Source organism: Cervus elaphus, chromosome 16 (assembly GCF_910594005.1).
Source record: "Cervus elaphus chromosome 16, mCerEla1.1, whole genome shotgun sequence".
NCBI lineage: Eukaryota > Metazoa > Chordata > Mammalia > Artiodactyla > Cervidae > Cervus > Cervus elaphus.
This window is the reverse complement of record NC_057830.1, coordinates 634,615-645,525: the sequence shown is the minus strand read 5'-3', so window position 1 is coordinate 645,525 and position 10,911 is coordinate 634,615.

Genomic DNA, 10,911 nt, shown 5'->3' with positions numbered 1-10,911 from the left:
TTTTTATGATAATAACCAGGTCAAAATTTTCCTTAAAGATTACAGGAGATGGCATGTCTGAAGCAAGTGTAAGTAGTAAATGCTGTGCGGGAGTTAAGTTATAATTAGTACTAGGGAGAGACCACGTGAAGGGAGGTGCCCGCAGGTTTGGTGGGTGAGGGTCTCCATGATCTCCTGGGATCAGGTGAAGGGGGGTGCCCACAGGTTTGGTGGGTGAGGGTCTCCATGGTCTCCTGGGATCGGGTGAAGGGAGGTGACCACAGGTTTGGTGGGTGAGGGTCTCCATGATCTCCTGGGATTGGGTGAAGGGAGGTGCCCGCAAGTTTGATGGGTGAGGGTCTCCATGATCTCCTGGGATCAGGTGAAGGGGGGTGCCCATAGGTTTGGTGGGTGAGGGTCTCCATGATCTCCTGGGATCAGGTGAAGGGAGGTGACCACAGGTTTGGTGGGTGAGGGTCTCCATGGTCTCCTGGGATCGGGTGAAAGGAGGTGCCCGCAGGTTTGGTGGGTGAGGGTCTCCGTGGTCTCCTGGGTAGGTCCCTAGCCCTCCCCTCAGCCTCAGAGCCCGAGCAGGACTCCCAGGAGCCTGAAGGTCCCGTGTTGGATGCTCAGACAGCAGCATGTTGGGAGGAAACTGGGGCCTGAAGCCCCTTCCATGTTCCCATCTCAGTAATGATGATTAATGACTGAGAGGCAGCAAAATAAAACCTGCAACTGAATTTAGCAATTGTTCCCCACTTAGGGGTAACAAGGCCACCGTGAGGACTGTTTCATTTCCTGTCTGTGTTGAGCTCCAGGTTTGGGAAAGAGTATGAAGAGATTCTTATTCAGGCTGCTGTTACCCTACAGGAATCAGGAAATTAGTTAAAATCTAAACGCAAACTCTATCCTATTGAATGTAATGAGTTTACTATAGGAAAACTCATTTTTATGCATTTTTTATCAATTGTTCTTTTTCAGATACTTTCTGTTAAACATTAATGGTCATCACACTCTCAAAATACTATAATTAAATCTCTGTATCACCAAATTAATATTTTTTAAAATCAGCCAAACTACATGATCTTAAGGTTTGAGACAGTCAGTTATTCAGGAGATTACTTGTCTTTCTGGAAAGGAGATAATGAGAGAATTTCTAAGAGCAAAGCTATTTTTTAAAATTTGTCTTTACTTATTTGAGAAACAGTTGCCTCACATTATAGGTAATCATACGGAAGCAGAATTCCGAGGAGCCTAGTGTCAGAGAGACGTAGAAACTTTCAGACACAAATGAGCAGAGTCAGGTAACAGGAAGGATTCTCTAAGTCAATGATTCAAAACACCCCGTGGATATCAGGGTCAGAGCCGGCTGACTCAGGGCGGGCGGGCGTGCCTTCATCCTTCTCAGAACTCTCGTTTCTCTGGTGCTGAGGAGAAAACCAGTGTTCCCATCCTCGACGTGGTTCATCAGCTCAGAAACCTCCTATGTGTGGTAAGTAAGTGGCCCTCAGCCCCTCAGAAAGAGGCTCATCACTGAGTCCTCCCCACAGTGTCCGGAGTGGGTGCTGACCCCCGAGACCCCCGGTCAGGCTTCTGGACCCGGCGGTGTCCGCCCTCAGGCTGGGCGTTCAGGGCCGGGGCAGCAGCTCCCCATTTATTTGGGGTCTTCTCTCCCCATTTCTTTGGAGTCTTCTCTCCTTCATTTCTTTGGGATCCTCTTTCCCCGTTTCTTTGGGGTCTTCTCTCCTAACCCCATGCTGCGTCCTTGGGTCATGCCACAGCCTGGGCCACCTGCCACCCAGCAGAGGCTCAGACTGAAAATGAGGGTGAATCCTTAATTTTTGAAGACGTAGGTCTCAGGTCAGGTTTCACACAGTAGGTAGACCGCCCTCTCTCCATCCCTCCCTCCGTCAACACAGCACCCCGCCCCTGTCCTGGCCACTTGGAAAGGCCTTTGCACTCACTTGTGCAAAAGTGAGGCCGCCATGACCAAGGTGGTTGTACGGTCACCATCTAGAGCCCTGTTTCCCCCCTGTGAACAGTTGAGTTTCTGTGACAGGAGGCGTGCCCTCCGTGCTTACTAGAAGCGGTTCTGCGCTCCGTCCTCCCGGGACAGAGGAGAGATGCCGGAGGAGTGTTTCAGTGCACCTGAGGCAGACCCACGTCCTCCCGGAGAGCCCAGGCTGTGGCCACTTCCAGAGGCGACTTTGGGAGGCGACCTGCCAGTGGTTGGGCCTGGAAGACCAGAGACAATATGCAACATTTTAAGGTGAGCTTGTCAACTTTGACCCAAATGTGTACAAAGTATAGAATCAATGTCCTTCACTGATGATTAATTAAAAGGTACAAGAGAATTTATTGGAATTGACCACTTAAAAAACGTTGAAAAGGAATTCTGGAAATGCAGTCACCGCTGACTCATTTTGATAAAGATTAGAAATGGGTCCCCTGACTTTGAAGAGAATGATGCCTGCTTTTTCCCTTTCTGCCTGCATAACCGGTGACCGGCTTCTGCGCAGGAGACAATGGAAGCAGGCACTGACTCCTTTTACACACAGGCTGCCCTGCCTGGGGGATCGATGGACAATCCAGAGGAGATCAATTAATCAGCAAGAAGACACGCACTTGTCATCAAGTGCTTAAAATATTGAATATACCTGTGTTGCCTTCAAAGTGAGCTTATAGGGGATCACAGTGAAGAATTCTCAGTTCAGTTCAGTCACTCAGTCATGTCCGACTCTTTGTGATCCTATGGACTGCAGCACGCCAGGCCTCCCTGTCCATCACCAACTCCTGGAGCTTGCTCAAACTCATGTCCATCAAGTTGGTGATGCCATCCAGCCATCTCATTCTCTGTCGTCCCCTTCTCCTCCTGCCTTCAATCTTTCCCAGCATCAGGGAATTCTAATCCAGCACTATTTTAGTTCAGAAGGTGAAAGCAGAAATTTGGGATTGGGAAAAACAGTTCTCTAGGTTAATCACTTATATGAAAACTTGAATCGAATAATGTATACATTTTAACAAAATGTCTCTATGTTCTGTTTGTTATATATGTATTAAAATGCAGCAGATATTTAGTTCATATTTTGTAAGTCTGTTACTTTTAATTTCAGATTTTCAGCCATTTTCTTTTTGCTGTTTTGTACACTTGTATCAGCCCATGACATATTGGGAATAATAATTAAAATAGTCCTTCCCACGGGCAGTCTGGGCCCTGGAGCAGCCAATGCCAAGACTGGTGGGAAGTGTGGGTGATCCTGGGGGGTGTGGGGAGCCTGAGGGCCCAAGCCTGGGCCAGCAGGAGGGGCAGCAGTGAGCACAGAACCGCTCTCCTCCGTCCTTCACTCTGTGTTACTTCCCTTAGGCTCCAGGGCGGAGTCTGCAGTTTCCTCTTCCTGGAGGCAGTGATGCTCGCAGGACGCAAAGAAGGAAGCATTCTGGCGGCTGTCACGGCTTCCTCAAAGGCAGCTTGGCTACTCGGGTACAGACCATTCCTCTGATTTTTACCCAAAGTGGTGTTATTTTGCATAAACTGGAGCTGGGGGTTAATAATATACTGTGTGCATAATTAACTTAGATCCCTGTAGTCTTGTGGGTTTTATCTTTTGTTTCTTAATTTGGTTTTCTCTGCCTTACTTGCTTAGTTGCCTAAAAGACCCATGTAAGCCACCTTGTTGGTGGGGTCCCGAGAGAACAGAAAAGCAATTAAAATGTGTTGTTATCTGTTCTTTTAGATACACAATGGATTTCTGGGGCAATTGCAGTTACCATCTGAATCATCTCCAAAGGGGACTTTTTAAACCAAATGTCCGGAGGAGCCAAAATGGCAGAGGAATAAGAAGGGGAGACCACTTTCTCCCCTACAAATTCATCGAAAGAACATTTGAACACTGAACAAACTTCACAAAACAACTTCTGACCACTAGCAGAAGACATCAGGCGCCCAGAAAAGCAGCCCATCGTCTCCGAAAGGAGGTAGGACAGAATATAAAAGATAAAAAGGGAGACAAAAGAGCTAGGGATGGAGACCCATCCCGGGAAGGGAGGCGTAATAGAGGAGGTTTCCAAATACCAGGAAACCCTCGCACTGGCGTGTCTGGGGGACGTTTTTGAATCTCGGAGGGCAACCTAACTGGGAGGAAAAATAAATAAAACCCACAGATTACATGCCTAAAAGCAACTCCCAGCAGAAAAGTAACCCAGCTGCCCGCATCCGCCATCAGCAAGTGGGGGCGGAACGGAGAGGAGCAGGCGGCATTGCTTAGGGTAAGGACCGGGCCCGAATGCCCTGAGGGCAATCGGAGGGAGCTAACGTGAGATAGCAACTTAAACCAAATGTCCATCTATCCGTCTACCTATCAAATGTACATACATACATACATCCATCTACCAAATGTACGCACATATATATATCCACGTATCAAATGTACACACATATATATATCTACCTATCAAATGTACACACATACATACATACACCTATGAAATGCACACACATATATACATCCACTGTCAAATGCACACACATATACATCCACCTGTCAAATGCACACACATATATACATACACCTATCAAATGTACACATGTACATACATCCACTTATCAAATGCACACACATATATACACCCACCTGTCAAATGCACACAGGTACATACACCCACCTGTCAGTCAAATGCACACACGTACATACATCCACCTCTCAAATGCACACACTTACATACATCCACATATCAAATGCACACACATACATACATCCACCTATCAAATGCACACACATATCTACATCCACTTATCAAATGCACACACATATATACATCCACCTGTCAAATGCACACGTGTACATACACCCACCTGTCAAATGCACACATTCATACATCCACTCAGTGTGTATGTAGTCAACAGATGCTATCTACAAGGAAACCAAAATATCTCAGTTCTTAGTATTTAAAACAGAGAATTTTAAAAGCACACATAAAATATTTATCTGCTCTTTGAAACTGGATACTTTTTGAAGAGGAATGTGATAGAAGGAAGAAAGGTTCTGAAACCTTTTAAAGAAAATTGCTTTCTCAAGGTGCCCGGAAGAATGACAGCTCTGTACTCTACAAAACAAAGTTATGAAAATCGTCTGTTTCTGAGACAGCCTAAAATTAAGCAGGCTTTGAAACTCCTTCAAACAGTTTTTAAAATTCTTTTATAAGAAAGCCCTAATTACTATTTAAAATAAAACATTATTTAACATTCTCATCTTTATAAGCATGGAGGCTGTTTAAAAATTTAGCCCAAATTAAATGGATGGTGTATGGCTCCTTATTTCAGAAATCTTAATGCTAAAGCTGGTGAAAATGTCCCCAAAATGTGTGTGCATGGGATCCTATGATGGCAAGGGCACTGGCCTTCGAGTCTCTTCCTGGCCCTCCAGTGAGAGGATGGGCTGGTCCCCAGGGTGTACGGACAGTTTGTGTTTCTCTCACACCCAAGCTTGTGGTGTTCCCGAACCGTGGCCAATAAGGATCTGGGGAATCACGTTGAGTGTGCAGTCAACACGTCAGCAACACATATGGAGGGAGCCTCCACCCCCAGGAACATCCCTGTTTACTTAGGGGAATGAAACAGCAATGGAACAGCCGAAGTCTAGTTGATTTATGATGATGTGTTAGTTTCAGGTGTACGGCAAAGTGACTCATGGTGTATATATAATGTGTGTGTTCTTTTCCAGATTTTCCCCTTATAGGTTTTTACAATATATTGCCTGCAGTTTCCTGTGCTGTAGAGTAAGTCCTTGGTATGTATCTGTTTTATATATTGTAGTGTGTATCTGTTATTCCCAATCTCCTAATTTATCACTCCCCCTGTATTTCCCCTTTGGCAGCCATAAGTTTGCTTTTGAAATCTGTGAGTCCATTTCTGGTTTGTAAAAAGTTTATTTTTTAGTAGATCCCACATATAAGTGATATCATTTGATATTTGCCTCTCTCTGTCTGACTTACTTCACTTAGCATGATAATCTTTAGGTCCGTTCATGTCTTCACAAATGGCATTATTTCATTCTTTTTTATGGCTGAGTAGTATCCCACTGTATATATGCACCACACCTTCATTGCCGTCTGGGATATTCATAAGAGACCGGTGGATGCCTATGGGGGCCAGCCAGTGTCTCCAGGGATCTACTCTGGTCAGCCTCGTAGGCATCAATTTTCACCCACTTTCTGGAAGCCCCAAGTTGAAAATCTGAAGCCACTTGAATGACATTAATTATTGGAATTCCACTGAACCACCAGACTGATGAAGAGCGTTTGTGCTGGAGTCTGATGGGGCAGACAGGCCTTGGGAGGGGGAGAGTGATGGAAGCGAGCTCGGTGTGGGCGTGGGACTGGGCAGGGCCTCCAGTGGCTGGACGCCCCGCACCGGTGTTTCCACCAGCGAATCCTCGGAGGCTTTGCAGTGGAAAGAGCGCTATTGATCTCTGACAGCAACTTCAGTATCTGGAGACATTTGATTTGTTAGGCGTGAGTGAGCGCACGGTCACCTTGTTACTATATGAAGGCCCAGCACTTTTGAAAAGAAACTGACCAGTTTGAGAAGTGCTGGTCTGTTCTCACGGAAACCAAAGTGTGTGTTTCTGTGTTTTCCCGATGACTGGTGAGGGGTGCGTGGAGGGGAGGCACAGACACTTCCCTTCAGCAGGGATGGCTTTAGGGAGACGATGCAAAGCAAGCACGGGCCCCCGTCCAAAACCTGCCCATCTTCACCCGCTGTCTGCACGCCTTACTGTGGAGGGGCTGGAGAGCAGATTCTGCACTTCAGGTGAGTTAATGCGTGGAAATTTTCTTGACCTAAGAACGCTGATCTGACGCCCTTTGACCAAAGGTTGAACTTCCTCTTGCCATGTGGAAGAGACATCAACTGCTCCTTGTTGAGAATGTTTGGAGGTCCTAAGGGGCTGCAGGAGTTTGACGCTTTTCTATTGAAATGACACATGCCCTGGAACCTGCCAACTAAGGATGCATGGCTCTTGAGATGATGAGCTCTTAAGAATATCTCAGAGTTTTCAGGAAATCGTGATTAGCGAATAATGTTCAAACAAGGCAGGGAATGTCTGAGGGTCTCAAAACAAAATTTAAAAGCCTGAGCTGTTCTTACTGCTACGTGAGACAAGTGGAAGTTAGGACCCACTGCACCATGGATTCGGTTTATGTTTCACACTAGTAATGGATGTGCTGGGTTTACCAGGAGCGTGTGATCTCTGCCCTCTGGAGCAAGAAAATGAAACAGAGGGAAATGAACAGACGGGGCAGAAGGGCCCTTCTTGGGGCAGGGAGCAGCACAGAGCAAAAGCTGAGGCCGATTCCTGTGAGAAGAGTGTTCCGTCCTGCTGGCAGTGAGAGGCGTTGAAGCTAAAAGCTAACACTTTTACCAATAAACAAGCAAACATTGGAAACAGACACACAGTGATCAGAGGTTGGCCTAGGTAAAAGGAAGCTGGAGTTCTCTGGCATCTTCCCCTGGACCGTAAACTGGCTCCATATTTCAGGGTAAATATTGGCATTTTCCCACCTATGTTTTTGTGTTTCCCACCTATAATGTGTTTGTGTAAACACAAACACACCTATAACGTAATCTTTGGTAATAAATAGAAATAGAGTTTAAAGTTTTTTCTTCATAGTCCTGTTGTTAAAACCAAAGGCAGGAAACACAGGAAAAGGTTGTGCAGACTTCAGAGTAGTTACTGAAATCGATGGGTAGAGGATGCAGTAGATAAAGCTGGTGGGTTATTGTGAAGAGTGTAGTAACATCTTAACTAACTGCTCATATAGGTTAGACATGTAGAATGCTGTGTAATCCTAAACAGTGTGATTCCCGCTCACTCGTGAGCTGTTTCATTTCATTTCCTTCTTTTCCTCCACATCGTGATGAGAATGCAGTCTTCTTTCCCCAGGAAATATAATCCGTATGATAGACCTAAGTCTCATGCAAGCATATGAAGAACTTTTTTTACTTCATAAGTGCTTTTGTGCTTTCAAGATAATCCAAAATGGAAGCTTTTGAAAGAAAAGCAAACGGGAGTTACTTTTGAAAAAGATGTCCTCCTTTTGGAAACTATACAAGAGTAACTCTCTTGAACCCTAACTGACCTTCAAAACTAAATTCCCCAAAGAGCTGAGACTCCTGTACCACTTAGAGAGGAGAGCACTGTTGCTTTATTTGGTGGTAGATGTGGACACAAAGTTAGCAGTAGGGGAGCCTTCTGGGGTTTCGTGGATGTGACTGCTCTCACCCTTGACTCAGAAGACGGTCTTTCCGGGTCCTCAGGAGTGTCTGGCTTGGCCCCGGGGCAGCGGTTCTGACGTGAGGGTGCTCCCTCCATGGTGGAGACCGCCCTCCCGGGGATGAGCCTGAGGCCAGGAGAGGAGCCGGATCCCACGAGTCTGTGATGGAAGGAGAGGCACGCTCATGGCAAGAGCAGTTGATTTAGGCCCAGACTTTCTTCCTCAGCTTCTCCTCCTCAGTGTCCAGGGCAGAGAGTTCACTTTACTGAACTTCAAGGTTCTCATCTGTAACCTGGGAACCAAAAATTATACTCCTCAGTGTGGCTGAAATAAAGACAATTACGGAAGTACATAGCATAGCCCATTGTCCACCAAAGCTGTGTTGTGTGCATGCATTTAGACTGTGATCCCTGTGGACTGTGCCCCCCCAGGCTCCATGGGATTCTCTAGGCAAGAACACTGAAGTGAGTTGCCGTCTCTTCCTCCAGGGCATCTTCCCGACCCAGGGATCAAACCTTTGTCCCCTCTGTCTCCTGTATTGCAGGCAGATTCTTTACCAGCTGAGCCCTACCCAAAGCCGGCACGCACTAAACACTCTTTGCTATTTTACTGTTATCACTAATTAGTAGTAGTAGAAGTAGCTCTGTCTCCAAGCAGGAGACTCTTCAAAAGAGCTTGAAAAGGCCCCCTGGCAGATCAGGGGAAGCTGAGGGTTCAGAGGACGTTAGCTTTACCTCATGCCTTAGAAATAACCTCGGCTGATCTAGTACTTGCACTTTAAGCTGTCCTCACGCCTGTTAGGCTGTCTTACGGAGCAGGCCTTTAATTTATTCTTAAGTGAAGGGAAACTGAGGTGCTAACTCTCTACCTTATTGCTGTGTATCAGAATCTGGGTGTTAGCTTTAAATTATAAAACTTACAGCAATTTTATTTTATTAAGTATCATTGCTTTGGGGGTTATTCAGTATTTCAAAATAGATGACAATAAAAATATATTTTAAAAGTCGGTGAAATACATTGCCTTTTTCATAGAACAAAGTGATTCATTTTCCCATGTGTTCCTTCCCTTTAATAAATAACAGATGGTGGGTCTCTTATCACACATAGGGAGTGACTAGCGCTCACGCCTCCAGGTCGGGGGGAATGGGGTTGAGAATGGACATGCTTGCACACCTGTGCGTGTTTATCATTTCCAGATGATTTCACAGCACCGAGAAGAAAGGCCATGGTGGGAGGTTGCATCGTCACACCATGTGAACACTCTGCGGTGATCCTACGGGTGGTCTGAACGCTTACCCCTCAAAGGCGCACCCAGGTAACTGCAGGGCATCTGGCCCCCCTCCGCACTCCACGCAGCGGTCACCCCCAAATCCATCTTCCCCACTTCCTTAATTTCTGAGGAAATCCAAATGAGGATTCCATCAAAAGTGAGAAACCAAATGAGGACGCTTGGCCCTGGCAGGGTTTTTAATGCTCCATATACACAGGTATCTGGCAAATATGCAATTCTCCCTTCCCTGGTTCTCTTGAAGCTTTCCGCATGTGTTTAAAGATGTTTTCTGTGAGAGCGGGGCTGACAGAATTGTGAGCATCTCATCAAAACGGCAGTGAGCTGATCAGTAAACATTTCCCCAGCGCACCTGGACAGAGGCTCTGCACCTCACACCTGCTCTGGAAGCCCCGCGGCCTCAGGGTGCACTGTGGTAGACCTCAGGACCCTAAGAGCAAATAGAAACTCGTGAGATCCCAGCAAAGAAACGATCAGAGGACGTGTGGGCTGGTGACCCCGGGTCAGCACAGCTCTTAGAAGCAGGAAGGGAGAAAGTCTCCCCCAAGATTAGTGATCCCCCGGAGCTCGCCTAAAGCATGCTGACAACACTGCTATTGGACTTCTTTCTTTTACTATCACATGTTCTTTAACTAAGGACCAGTTTCATTCTGCAACAAACATACTCGTTCTATAAATGTGCCACTGTTAACGTAGATCAGAATTATTACAGAGTATTTAATTAGGGGGGTGTTTGTCTTTAGCCAGCAGCTGGAACTGAAGTATCTCAAACAGAAACTGTCATAAAAGTGGGCTCAGCCTTGCTGGCACATGCCCAGGACAGAATCCCTGATGCCCGTCACCTGGGGTCCCTGGGGAACATCTCTCCTCCCTGAACCTCTGTGAGCCTCAGCTCAAGCTGGATGTCACCACACCCTGCTCTGACTCTTGTCCCTAAAGTGATTTTCTAGTATGCAGTCATCTTTAAAAGATAGTATATAATGCGCATAGTACAGCAATTGCTGTCCGCATATGTGGTAAAATTTTTGTTGCACCAGCCTTGGGTGAAAATGCAGAATCACATACTGAATATTGAATCAGAGAATATTGTCCTTTGAGAAAGACAGGGCTTTATAAACTCAGTCCTAATTATGCTCATTATCTTCAACTGCACAGTCTGTTTTCTTTGGCTGGATGACTATTAATACTGAAGGAAATACCCCTGTGGAGATAAACTTTATTCCTTACTGCACATGGCAAACTCTTGGTGCTTTGCAGTCATTTGTGCTTGCTAGTTCGTCTCGTAGCTGGCAGACCCTTGTGTCAAACCTTCACTCTGGACATCTGTCAGGTCGGCCAGAGGACACGGCTCTGGTGTTGCGAGTCGGGCGCTG